This window comes from Drosophila guanche, unplaced genomic scaffold (assembly GCF_900245975.1).
Source record: "Drosophila guanche unplaced genomic scaffold, DGUA_6, whole genome shotgun sequence".
NCBI lineage: Eukaryota > Metazoa > Arthropoda > Insecta > Diptera > Drosophilidae > Drosophila > Drosophila guanche.
Window position 1 is genome coordinate 22643 of NW_022995775.1, and position 13806 is coordinate 36448.

General features: G+C 39.6%; 1 protein-coding gene across 2 annotated transcripts in view; it reads left to right on the forward strand.

The window, feature by feature from the left end:
- The window catches only part of LOC117591343 (neural cell adhesion molecule 2), a 103509-nt gene that overhangs the window by 13049 nt on the left and 76654 nt on the right, over positions 1–13806 (forward strand). The gene's annotated exons all lie outside the window — the stretch shown is intronic.

The window sequence follows — 13806 nt, forward strand, 5'->3', positions numbered from 1 at the left end:
ATTTAACTAACTTGCACTCAGAATGCGAACAGTGCCACTGCCACTCGCGAGCAGATATTGCAGTCCAAGAGTTTGCCAAACAAAAAATTAAGAAAAAAAAAACATTAACACCTCGTTGCATGTTCCGAGGCACGTTGTTGTCGTGGCACGTGTCCTGGCATTTATGATTTTATTCCCGCATTCTGCTCCAAGCCTCGATGGCAGGGCCTCCACCTTGCTTCTAGAAGGGGTCGGTTCGTCTGCTGCCCGGCTGCCTCTAAACTGTTCCATTAGCACAAAAGCAAATGCTTTTGGAATTTTAACAGCAGGAACAGGATATAAGGTTTTATGGAGGCAACCGAACAGGTTTACAGGCGGAAAGATAGTTGGGGTTTTTCGGGCTGAGGAACTCACATAATCGTCGACTTTTGTTCAAGTGCATTGGCACCATCTCTAATCCCAAATCTACTAATACGAATACTAATATATGTATATTTGCGAATTAATTTATAGTATTTTATAAAAAACGAGAAGGGACGTGTGAGGCGCTTCTTACGCATCACAACTTTTATACCCGGCACTCAGTACTACTTCTGCACCTTAGCGGTGTTTTGTCAAATTTAACATTTTTTTTTCATCTGTCATATACATCTACAACACTACTCACACCAACACGCTCCTTTAGCTCGCTCCCCTTCCCCAGACCCACACACTGCAGACTCGCGGCAGAGGCAGAGGCAGCGCCCGCACACAAAAAAAAAAAACAAATATAAGCTGTGGGACGGGGTGTGTTAGAAATGGGCAGAGGTAGAGGCAGGAGGACGGCAGAGGCAGAGGCCGAGTGAAGCAGAAGCAGAGAACAGCAAAAGCTGCGGGACAGGGTGAGTTTAGCCACTGCAAATGAATTTCTTCATTCTGGCTATAATAATGATCCAATCGGATCCCAATTGTTGATCTGATAGATATGGTCATTCCCTACGGAATGGAGTTTTTAGTTTACTTTTATCTGCAAAATCTTTATCTCCGCCCTTTTGCGGAGGCGGAAGGGGGCGGGGCTAATTTTTGAAATACACTGGTTTCAGTGTGAGCATACAGCAGTCTGGATGTAAAATTTGGTCGGTCCATCTCTTAGAGTCTCTGAGAACTAGCCGACAAACAAGTCGGACAGACGGACTGATAGACATGGCTCTATCGACTCGGCTATTGATGCTGATCAAGAATATATATACTTTGTGGGGTCGGAAACGTTTCCTTCCACATACCGTTATTCGTACAAATACAATATACCAGGAAAGATAGATGTTAGGCTAATATTCGAGGAAAATTAGAGCTAAACATAACTAAACTAGGGAAAGTATAGCTAAGCAAGCAACAATTACCAAAATCAAAAACAAGATAAAACTAAAATGAAACTAACTACGGGAGAGGTAGGCTAGTATAAGAGATTTAAGAAGAGGAAGGGAGTTAGTTGAGGATATAATGTGGTAGAGGGAATTATAATCCGAGCATAAACCCTAAAGGGTTCGTGTGAGGCATAATTCGATCTACATAGTGGAAGGAACAAAGGAATAAAGTTTCTAGTGGGTCTAATGGGAATCGTAAAGTTTATGCGGCTCAGCAAGTCAGGGCTGTCTACATCCCCCTTGATCAAGTTGTGCATAAAAATTACACCAAGCATTTTTCTACGACTAACTAAGGATGGAAGATTTATTAAAAGAAGTCTACTACGGTAGGATGGCAGTCTCACAGTTGCATCCCAGTTGAGGCCCCGTAGGGCAAATAATAAAAAGTTGTTCTGTACTGATTCAATACGGTCCTGATGTATGTTGTACTGAGGGCACCATACACATGAGCCGTATTCTAAAATCGGACGAACAAGCGAGATATAGAGAGTCTTCGTTATATAGGGGTCCTCAAATTCCTTTGACCACCTCTTTATAAACCCAAGCACACCCATGGCTTTATTTACCATGGTAGAAATGTGTTCAGAAAACTTTAACTTGGGGTCTAGTTTAACACCTAGATCATCAACCAATGTAATTCTCTCAAGAGAACTACCGCAGANGGCAAATAATAAAAAGTTTTTCTGTACTGATTCAATACGGTCCTGATGTATGTTGTACTGAGGGCACCATACACATGAGCCGTATTCTAAAATCGGACGAACAAGCGAGATATAGAGAGTCTTCGTTATATAGGGGTCCTCAAATTCCTTTGACCACCTCTTTATAAACCCAAGCACACCCATGGCTTTATTTACCATGGTAGAAATGTGTTCAGAAAACTTTAACTTGGGGTCTAGTTGGGGTCTGTCTGGTGTATGTCTGACATTTGGAACATTCAAATTGTTTATATTGAGGGTTTATTTGTTTAATGTTTTCCTATTTGGTGACCAAAATAGATGTGCGGCTTACCTTTCCTTCTAATTTGGGAATGCTTTTCTTAATGAAGTCAAATGATGAATTCGGATTAATATAGATATATCTATGAACTTTAAGCGGTAGTTGAAATACTGCGGGGTAGTAATGTGCAAAGAGAATTGTATCCTTAAACACAACACACATAACAACTTCTATAACCAGTACTCTATTTACTCTACGAGTACCGGGTATGAGCTACAAATACATACTACAAATATAGTGCTACAAATATATACATTTGTCCTCCAATTTAACTGAATTTTCGTTCTTTTTAGCTCTTTTAGCTCTTTTAAAATATATGTATATACTTTTCCTTCTGTGCGTTACCTACATTCACTTTGTGCACAAATATAATATACCCTATTTACTCTTCGAGTACCGGGTATAAAAAGTAATTAAGGATTTCTTTTAAGAAATATTGAAGTTTTAGGTATTTAGGTGTACATATATATATATATATATACATATATATTTTGTTTCTAAAGGATGGAACGAGAATAGCCTAGTTAATTGTAGCTTAAAGGTTTCTTGTCCACACACTAGAGTAAAACTCGCTTTACTGTTGATAAAAACGACAGAAGTCGACTGGTAAAATATAAACTTAAAACAGAAACTGCAATCAATTTCAAAAACTGCTTTATCCCTGAGAACACTGAAACAAAAACGGAAAATCAATTTCTACGTCAACTCAACAGGGAAAAATAGATGACCAAAACGTATTGCGCTTGTTGATAAAGGGCAAAAGGGTTAATCTTTGCCACGTATTCCCGTGGAAAAACTGGACGACAGCGCGCTTCTTGACTTTTGAGGTGCTTTTTATAACGTTTCTGTGCACGCGAGAAGAAGAGCTGGTTTAGCTGTCAGTCAAATCGGTTTTTGCAAAAGCCTCACAAAAGCTTGCAACTGCCACACACAGAGTGAGATAGAGAGAGAGAGAGAGAGAGAGACTGTAATTTTCCAGTTTGCTGCCAGCCTGTAAGCTGATGCCGCTGTAGAATTTTCTGGAGAGCTGCAGCTGCAGTCAAAACGTTGACAAGTTTATGTTTTTGTCGGAGAGAGAGAGGAGTAGTTTCGTCGACTGTCAGGTGTCTTTTTTCTATTGTTAGGCACCTACTTAGTGATGCAATGCATTAGAAAATGAAGAGAAAGGCAAAGAACTTTAGAGGTCGATTTTCGAGGCAGAATTTTAAAGAGGGTAAACAGGGTTCTTCTGGGGTAACGGGAAGACTCTGCAAACTTATTAAATATTTATTGTGGCCATATTTCGGAGTGTTGTTTTTGGTTGTCGTTGTTTTTGGCCAGTTTTCGTTCCGTGTGATAAAATGCTTGACACTTTTCTAAACGGCAGACCTTTTTGACTGTCAAAAGATTGGTACACACATACAAACACACACACCCATACTGCTTCTCTCTCTCTCTCTCTCTATCCCCTGCAGTTTTTTCTATGCTCTTGTCCGCTGCTGCTCTTGGCCCAAGTTCTTATCTCCCAACTTTCCGCTTGCCCTTTTAAGCTCTGTGTCTTTTGCAGTTTGTTGACACTGACTCTGGCTTAAAGAAAAAGATAGAAAGAGCGAGAGAGAGAGACAGAGAGTGTGAAAGAGCGAGCGACGCATAGAGTGGAAAAGATTTACGCAGTTTCCACCTTGTCTCTGTGTGTGTGTCTGCGCTTACATCCTGTGGACTTAATAAATAGCGTTTTCAGCTGGCAGCTCTCAAATTGCTCTTCGGGAGCTACCAAAACACCTGAGAGGCTCTTTTTGCGGGCAGCTTAAATCAGAAGGTTACCCAAACAGAAACAGAAAGGGCGCCTAAAAGAAACAGAAAATTAGAGTGAGACCCTACCGACTAGAAAAAGTTCGAATTTTGTTGGGAGTACCTAAACTTTTCTATCAACTCAAGTGCGCAGGTTGACTTGGCTTTTGATTTGTGGCGCTTTTATCTTGCACATTTCTTATGGTTAGTCTTCTCTGTTTTTCATGCTTTTCTTCCCTGGGAAACCAAACATCAGGAGAGCATTTTAGATGTCATTCTGGGTTTTTCTTTTGAGGGTTTAGCTACATAGCTTAGAGAGAAATTTAAACTGCTAAACTATTTTAAATTATGGTTAAGGGACTTTAAGGGACTGTTAAGAAAATGATTTATTTTATTTAAGCACAAACACTATCATTGTGCTTTTGATTGTAATTTTAGTTATATTCTACATTCGTTTTTTTTTTCAATTATCTATATTTGGTTTAAAGTTAAAAGTTTTCTTGGGTATTGGGTTGGTGTTGGTGTAAAAAAATTGGGCATGGCTGAGCTGTAAATTTGTTGCATTTTCTTTGTATTTATTTGTCTTTTTACGGTCACTCAAATTCGAAGAAACCCTTTTATCCATAGAACCAATTCACTTTCCCACAGCCAAACCTCAACAACGTGATTGAAAACTATAAAATTGTTCAGGCAATTAAGGGGTTCACCTGCTGCCACTTTGCCAGTCAAAAATTAGACTTTGTTAAAAATACTTTTTTGGGCAATCAAATTGTTTGAGTTTCGTGGCGTTTCTTGAGTGACAAAACCACCGAGCTCTACACCACAAAACTTTTCTATAGAATTTCTAATTACGATAAAACGATGAATTGACAGTGAGTGAGCTTGACAGGTGAGCAGCAGCAGCAGGACGAGGAGGAGGGGCATTGCCACATTTCGGTAGAGGATTTAATTAAGTAAGAGTGAATGAAAGGGCGGGGAGAATCTGTGAAACAGAGAGGGAGCTGTGGAAACTGTCACTGGGAAAATCTAAAGAATGCAAACACTAAATCTAGGATTTATTTGTATTTGTGCGTCAGCATCATAGGCGGCAGAGAGAAACAGAAGAGAGAAATGAATTCTTGCGACTTTCAAAAGGATACAAAATTGTACATGTCTCTGAGGATGCGATACCCGATGGCTGCTACTGCTGCTGCATTTTGTGATTCTTTTGTGCATACAATTTTCCTGAGTTTTGCGCGCAATATTCGCCCAAAAAACTGTAAAATGCAGGGCAGGCAGACACAGGAGGAAGAAAATTCAAAGCATTCTGCCACAAAAGCCTTTAAAACAAAAGCTTGACTAAAACTCCTTTCCCCCACAGTCCAACAAAAAAACGACAGAAGAAAACGTTGTAGCTAAAGAGAGCAGTGTAGAAAGAGAGCGAACGCTAGACGACAGGTCACAAAAGCCTTGCTACATGCCACATGCCACCTCCCCTATCTCTGCAGGACATAGTGTGGGATCGACTACAATTTCTAAAGACAATTCTAAAGAGTCGGCGGCCAGAAAAGGTAAAGAGCAGCAAAATGTAGCAGGAGGATGCAGCATTATGGTGCAGAGGCAGGAATGAAGACCCTTGCGGTGAATGGAGCATGAAACCAAAATTTTTCGGTTGATTCCTTCGTTGCTGCCTCGCATTTTTGTGACTTTCATTTGCAATAAATTATTTTATTATTTATACTTATTATTATACAATCCATATGAAAAATGAGAAAAAGGGTGAAGCAATAGGCGTGTGGGAAAGAGTCTGCGGTTTGTGGGTAAGCCTCTATGGTGTGTGAGTGACGGGGAAGAGCAACAAGCAGAGTGGGAAATATTAAATTTATTGCATTATTCAATGGACTGCAGAGCGAAATAGTTTTTGAAGAAAATTCAGTTAAATTGGAGAAGGAGAAATGTATATAATTGTAGTACTATATTTGTAGTATATATTTGTAGCTCATACCCGCTACTCGAAGAGTAAATAGAGTACTGGTTATAAAAGTTGTTACTTGTGTTGTGTTTAAGGATGAAATTACAAACAGGATACAAATACAAACTACCGCTTAAAGTTCATAGATATATCTACATTAATCCGAATTAATCATTAAAAATCAAAGTAATCATTTGACTTCATTAAGGAAGTCATTCCCAAATTAGAAGGAAAGGTAAGCCGCACAACTATTTTGGTCACCAAATAGGAAAACATTAAACAAATAAACCCTCAATATAAACAATTTGAATGTTCCAAATGTCAGACATACACCAGACAAAAGCGAGCCCTCATGACTGCCTTTCATGGCTTAATGTTCTGATGTAAAATTCTCAGTTTGTTTTTCCTGCAAATTTAATCAACGTAGTTAAATCCCAAGAAAAATTTGCATTCGAAAATAAAGGATTTTCCTAGGGTAAATCAATAACGAGTCCATAATGAGTCGACACAACTTTTATAGCCGGTATACTGGTTTTTTTATACCCGGTACTCGAAGAGTAAATATGGTATATTGTATTTGTGCAATAACGGTTGTATGTATAGCACAGAAGGAAACGTTTCCGACCCCATAATGTATATATATATATTCTTGATCAGCATCAATAGCCGAGTCGATTGAGCCATGTCTGTCTGTTCGTCTTTCTGTCCGTCCGTCCGTCTTGTTGAGCGCCTGGATCTCAGAGACTATAAAAGCTAGAGCCACCAAATTTTGGCTCCGGACTCCTGTATGCTCAAACTGTTACAAGTGTATTTCAAAAAAGAGCCCCGCCCCCTACCGACCCGCAAAAGGGCAAAAACCTGCAAATCTTCAAAATTCTGGATACAGCAGATTTTCGCGATTTGCGGGAGCGGGGCGGAATTTTGAAATACAGTGTGACAGCCATCTGGATGCACAATTCGGTGCCTCTAGCTTTTATGGTATGGACGGACGGACGGACTGACGGACAGACAGACATGGCTCTAACGACTCAGCTATTGATGCTGATCAAGAATATATATACTTTATGAGGTCGGTAACGCTTCCTTCTGTGTGTTAAATTTTTTCCCCACAAATACAATACACCCAATTTACTCTTCGAGAACCAGGTATAAAATACTTCAAGAAATAATTTCTGATGGGAAAAGCAATTTAAAAATAGTTTAGGACTTGGCCTACTTATAGACCTGCTGCTGGCGGTGTTCCTTTGGATTGGGATTTACGATATATAATTTTCCCAGCCATAAAGTGAGTACCAGGCAGGTACCAGTGATGACTTCGAACCTTTTGGCTTGAGCCCTGATGATGATGATTTAGTGCCTGGAGAAACGCCTGTTACGAGTATTTAATGGATATCGTGTTTTATAATTAATATTTATGGCCAGCAAACAAACACAGGGAATGCGAAAACAAAAGAAATTACGTTGTACATTCCCATGCAGAGTATATCAAAATGTTCCACAAAGTCAATCCACGCGCGGTACTTGCCGTGTGTGTATGTGTGAGTGTGAAAAATCATTGGGATATGCTTTTCAGCATTGGAGTTCGTGGGTTCGTGTTGACCCGTGATTATGTAATAATCAGCTGTACATTAACTATTTGTAACCATGAAATTCCATGAGCACCGCACCGCAGTAGACCAAATTCGAAACCATAATAAAATACGAGTACTGCTCTGTAGTCCTGTTTTCCCCTGCTACTACCACTGTTTTCCTTATCTTTCCACTCTTTTTTTTGCTTCTATTTTGATTTCCTGAAGCGACATGGAAACAAAATATTAAATATTATTAAGGTAGAGCTGTGACGTTATCATGAGAGAATTTAGGGAAGGAGTGTTAAAGAGAGACAGACAGAAATGTCGATACATTATACATGGATAGATATATATATATATATATATTTACAAATAAATAGTTAGAGAAACATCTTCCAGAAATGCATCTTGTCGCTTATTAGCAACTTTAGTCGCTTTTGTCATTTTTTTTTTTCAAGAAACGAAGTCAATAGATTTGATAGGATTGGGGCACTACATTTTTTTAATGAATCATGTTATTTTTTTTTAAAGAATTTTTACAAACAGAGTTAGCGGTTCGATTTTTTTAGATAACTTACTTTAATTTGGTTGTAAAGAACATTGCCTTTCTGAAAAGCTATTGGATTCAGTTAAAAATTTGACCTAAAAACCTACTTCTTTTCGTTTACCATCTGGAAAATAAAAGGCTTTCAAATGCTAAATTGTTGATTTTTGTGCGGCATTTGTAACAAAATGTCTACTTTGAAAACTAAGGAAAAGAGGAAATTGAAAAACAGGAGCAACTTTTTATATCCGTTACTCGAACAGTAAAAACGGTATATTGTGCGGAAAAAATTTAACACACAGAAGGAAACGTTTCCGACCCCACAAAGTATATATATTTTTGATCAGCATCAATAGCCGAGTCGATATAGCCATGTCTGTCTGTCCTTCCGTCTTGTTGAGCGACTGGATTTCAGAGACTATAAAAGCTAAAGCCACCAAATTTTGCATCCAGATGGTTGTATGCTCACACACACAATTATCCACAAATTTGAAGATAGAAGAAAACTAAATTATTCTAACCTAAACTAAACAAAAATAATAGAAATGCCGTTGAATATTAATTTCTGTATATTAATATCTAGTGAATTTTAAAGTGAAATTTAACACCTTCATAAAAACGAGGCAGTCATAGAAATAAAGCAGGAGAAGCAAACTTTTTGGGCCTCGGCCGAACACACACAACGACGCACGTTGCGTATACTTAATGTCAACTGACGTTACGTTAAAAAAACTATAACAATAAAGCTCATTTATGTGTTTTTGTGCGATTTTTATGAGTTGATTTTTTTATACCCAACGCACCAGCTGAAAATTCTTTTTAGGGTGGCTGCAACCAAAATGTTTTGTTACTTAAGTAAGAAAATAGTTTACACAAAAAAAAAAGTTATGCCATAAAATAAAGAATTCCCAGAGAGAGGAGAGAGAGAGGAGGATATGTAATGGGCACGCTTTGCAGCACTCCACAGAGATCCACAGGAGTCCACAGCACTCACAGTCCGGAACTCTCATTCGTTACCTAATTTAAGCTGCCATTAGTGTTTAACACTAGGATGGGGCGCACCCACACTCCTTGAGAGCTTCATATATCAAAGGCGTGTGCCGGGCAGCCACAGGGAAGGAGGAGTAGGCGCAGGAGCCGGAGGCGCATGGTAGTAGGAGGAGCAGTTTCCTGTGACCTGGGAGTGTGTTTTCTTCGTAGTTTAAGTTTTAAAATTTAATATTCTTTGAATGTGTATATATATTAGCATTTGTGGAATGTGTGGGCGTTTTTGGGGTGGGGGGTTGTACTTGAGAGGAAGTACAAGCCAAGCTCTTGGTAAAGCAGTTTATTCAGTGGAATTCTAGGACCAGAAAGTACAAAAAAAGGGAAGGGCAATTGGAAGGAGGTTTATCGAGATGAAAGTGAGAGAGAAAGTAGCAACAAGAGAGACAAGACAAGGTAGAGAAAGATTCTTCCACTATCTGCATTTTTTCTTAAATACTTCTGGAATACTCTTGCTTGAAGAGTATCTTTTTTTTGCTAATTAAAATACCAGCAACCTAGAAATTAATGGGCCTCTTTGTAACAAAAAAATTCTTTACTTTCCCTTACCTTTTCCTTTTGAAATATCGTTAGTCATTATCAATTTGGGTTATCTATCCGTCGGTTGCCTTCTTTCAACCTTCAATCGAATCGATTTAAATCGTCAAAAGGTTAACACCACCAGAAAGTGTCCGTAAGCTGAAAACCTGCTTGAAAAATTTGTTTAGAAACGAAGGATGGAGGGGAAAGGCCAGCATTTGCATATTATTTCGTGGGTGAGGGGCGGGGCAGGTATGGCTGTTATCCCTGAGGTAATTGCTTCTTAAACTTGGCACTTTTTTGAGCGTTTTAAACGCCATAAACGGGTAAAGGGGGGGGGGGTGTTCAGCAGCCTTTATTTTTACTTTGCTCCTTTTTTACGAGTAGAATTCCTCCACCATCCTTTTTTTCAAGCGTCAATATCTCTTACCTCTACTTTATGAAGCATACATTTCCCTCATCCCCCAAGCGGGGCCTCACAAACAATACGCTGTAGCTATGGTAATGCGATCTGGCTCATTAAAAGATTTAGAAACCAGCAGCAGACGGTGGGGAGATTGGGAATGGCACTTGGAGTCCGATTCGATTAGAGGTCCTGTGTGCTTTGGGGCACCCATTTAAAAGCCATTTATTGTCTGAGTGGGATGGCTTCTGCCTCCTGTCTCCTCTTGGATCTCACATTGCTGCTTCTTTTCCTTGCAATTAGATTTAAGTGCGACTTTCTAGTAAATATGAACAGCAAAATGCTTTTAATTCATGACCGACACTAATATACATTAATGTCTTGGGCCAACGCCAACTGCCGCTCGAAAGACGAATGTAAAGACGGCATGAGGTCAAGGGATGCAGCAAGTACGAAGGCGCAGTCATAACCACAATTAAAAGTCCATGGTCCAGAGAAATGTTAATGACATTTTCCACAAGTCTGCCACAGAGTGTAGTCCTGCCAGAAAGGAGTAGGATGCGGATGGGGTCTGCCCTCTCTGGGCGAAGTGCACACAAATTTGTAGCGAAACTACCGTAATTTGCATATTTTAAGTTGACTTTTATTGCATTAAAAATGTTAGTGGCAGTGGCTTTGCGGCAGCAGCAACAGCGCCCTCCACACCCCTTTAATCATGCGCCCCTTCCCCTCTAGCCCAGTGATGTCTTGACTGTGCTGTTGCCGGGGTCTTCCTCTGACTCTCCTTTGGTTTTGTCTCAGGGCTTCGGCCTTTCGAATTGGTTTTAGGTTGTCTTTTTTCTGCATTTTGCATTTAGCATTCGCGGTGAGGGGTTGGGGTTTGGGACTTAATGCCACTGCCTGTGGCACTGCCCCACCTACAACTATGTGGGGTATAACTGTTAAAAGACAGATTACAAAAATACAATTAAAATGTTTTAGTGAAAGTTAACTGCAGTTTAAATAAAATGCTAAGCTGGCCAAGTGGAAACACAAAACCTTAAACAAACTCTGAAGACGATGAAGACGACGACGACGATGGCGGACGTTGTAGATGATGAGTATGACGAAGGCGAAGAAGGGGGACGGATGATAGTTGTGGTTTTAGTGGTTTAAAGGTTTGTACGTTAAGTATACGCAACGGAGAGCATAGTAAAGACAGCAGGAAGATGTTTGCTTTTGCCTCATGCCCCCGCGTCACCATGCCCCATCAAAGGTGTAACGCTCAGAAGTGGCATTAAGGAGATTTTGCAAATTGTTAGACTTATTCTTGGTCGAGCGTCGTAGCCAGCGTCATCATCATCATTATCACCACAGCAAAAAGCAGCTGCCTGACTGGTTGACTGGCTGTATTTTGTTGCAGTTTTCTGCGGCTGACCTAGAAAGTTAATTGAAAAAAAGCAAACAGAATAACCACCGAAGAAGAAAACCCACACCAACAACACAACACCACAGCCATGAAGCTGTTGACTGTGTACGTGTGTCTGAAAAAAGGTTTTATTTAAATAAGCTACAGAGTGGTTCTATGGTGCTGTAGGTCTTGGGTGTGGGTCTCCATTTTGAGGTCTCTGCCGTCCAGGTGTTTCCGACTTTGCTGTGGCTTAGGCGTGTAACTCAACGTCGTTTAGAAATTTTTAGTGGCTGCCACAGACCGAGTGAAACCTCAAGCCAACTTCAAATTGACTGCCGTTACTTGGGGGGTATACCTTGGGGGATTGTAGAAATTCACAATAGAAGTCAATATAATCTTTGGGGAAAGATGGGACATACATATGTATGCTGTGAGGGCAATTTTGAAATTTTGTTGAGAAATCAAGCTAAAACAAAGTTAATTCAAATTGTGGGAAATTAATTTTACAAAGTTAAAAATTGTGTGAAAATTTAATTTAATAGGATTAGCTAAGAATACCCATTTAGTTATCCATTTATTTAAATGGGATTTCTGGTTGCTGCTGCAAAAATTTAATATTTATATCTTGATTTATGGCTAAATATGACTTTTCCGTTTCCCAGCACGCACAACAACAACAAAACAAAATCCCCAACAAATCCATTTAGCAATAGGAAAATATCTCTTACTCTCTTTTCCTTTCTCTCTCTGGCTAGGTGATATTCCTAAACTATTTTCCTGTTTGTTCCGTCCGGTGTGTCTGTCTCTCTGTCTGGCTTTTGTGTGTCTGCTCAATTTACCCACTATCCTTGTATAATTTGCCCTGCGTGCCAATCGCTTCGTTTTGTGCCTTGACATCATATTCCGATCCCGAGCAGCCTTCAAAATCCAATTAAACTTATAACGTGTTTCCCAGGCGGCCCTAAAACTCGGCCCGTCCCATACTTCTTACACCCTTTACTGCCTTTCTCTTTTGTGTGTGACGTATGCGCAATTTAAATTGTATTTACTGAAGTGGCTCAAGCCAGGAGGGAGTGCAGGGATATACAGAGGAGAGGTAGGGTCTTTAGTAATGCTCTGAAATTAGCTGGGCAGAGGACTGAAAGAGAACTAAAAAAACGAGTGAGAAAAAACACATGACTCTTCACACAAAATTTGGTAGCTATGGCTCGTATATTCTCTGATATCCAGGCGCTCATCAAGATGAAAGGACAGACAGACAGACATAGACTCGGCTTTTGATGCTGATTCTGAATGTTTGCTTCTTATACTCTTCGAGTATAAAAACAGAAAAATCAGCCCAAAAATTCAAGGCGACAACAAAGCCGCATGTCTTACTCACAGTCGCGCACACGCACGCGTTGCTAACCATGAACCTTGAATTTTGAATAGAAGCAGGAAGAGAGGAAGAAGACATCTACATACACATTCCAAGAGTCTCATGTCTTTAACGAAGGAAATGAATAGATGGTTCTTACTCATAATGCTGTGGGCACTAAGGGGTTTATTGAGAATTTTAACGGATATTTTGATTTTTAAAAGGATAACACTAAAAAAACCTATATTTGAAAATTTATATATTTATATTTACACCATCTTAATACAATAGTCGATCGAGATAATCCATTATGATCGCTGATAAATTAAAGAGGATAGATATTCCATTCAGTATTTAGAGCTATTTCTCTGTAAAGTGTAAAATGTAAAATTTGAAATAAATCGTTAAGGTTTACTACTGAGTACCGGGCATAAAAGTTGTGACGTTGTAAGTAGCGTCTCACACGTTCCTTCTCGTTTTTTCTGGCATCCGTCTACTTTTCTACCATCTAGTACAATTTCTTATCTCTCGTCGTGGCATCGTCTGGTCTGGTTGGGTCTGCTTGGCGTTTAAGCAGCACTTTACACTTATGAGCAAAAGTGTCTAACGTAGCGTTACTAAATGCGAAAGACAAACATTAACAAACACGCTCCAACAGCTGGGGCAGTCGGGGCTGGGGATGACATATATGTGTGTTGGGTATATATATATTTATACCATTTCGTTGTCTCTCTGTGTCTTGTAGCCGAAAAGGGCTGTAATCATTTTCCTACTTGGACCTTCAAAAACGCCCTGCCACGTACATATGTAGATCGTTTTGCCTTTTTATACCCGGTACTTGAAGAGTAAATAGGGTATATTGTATTTGTGGGGAAT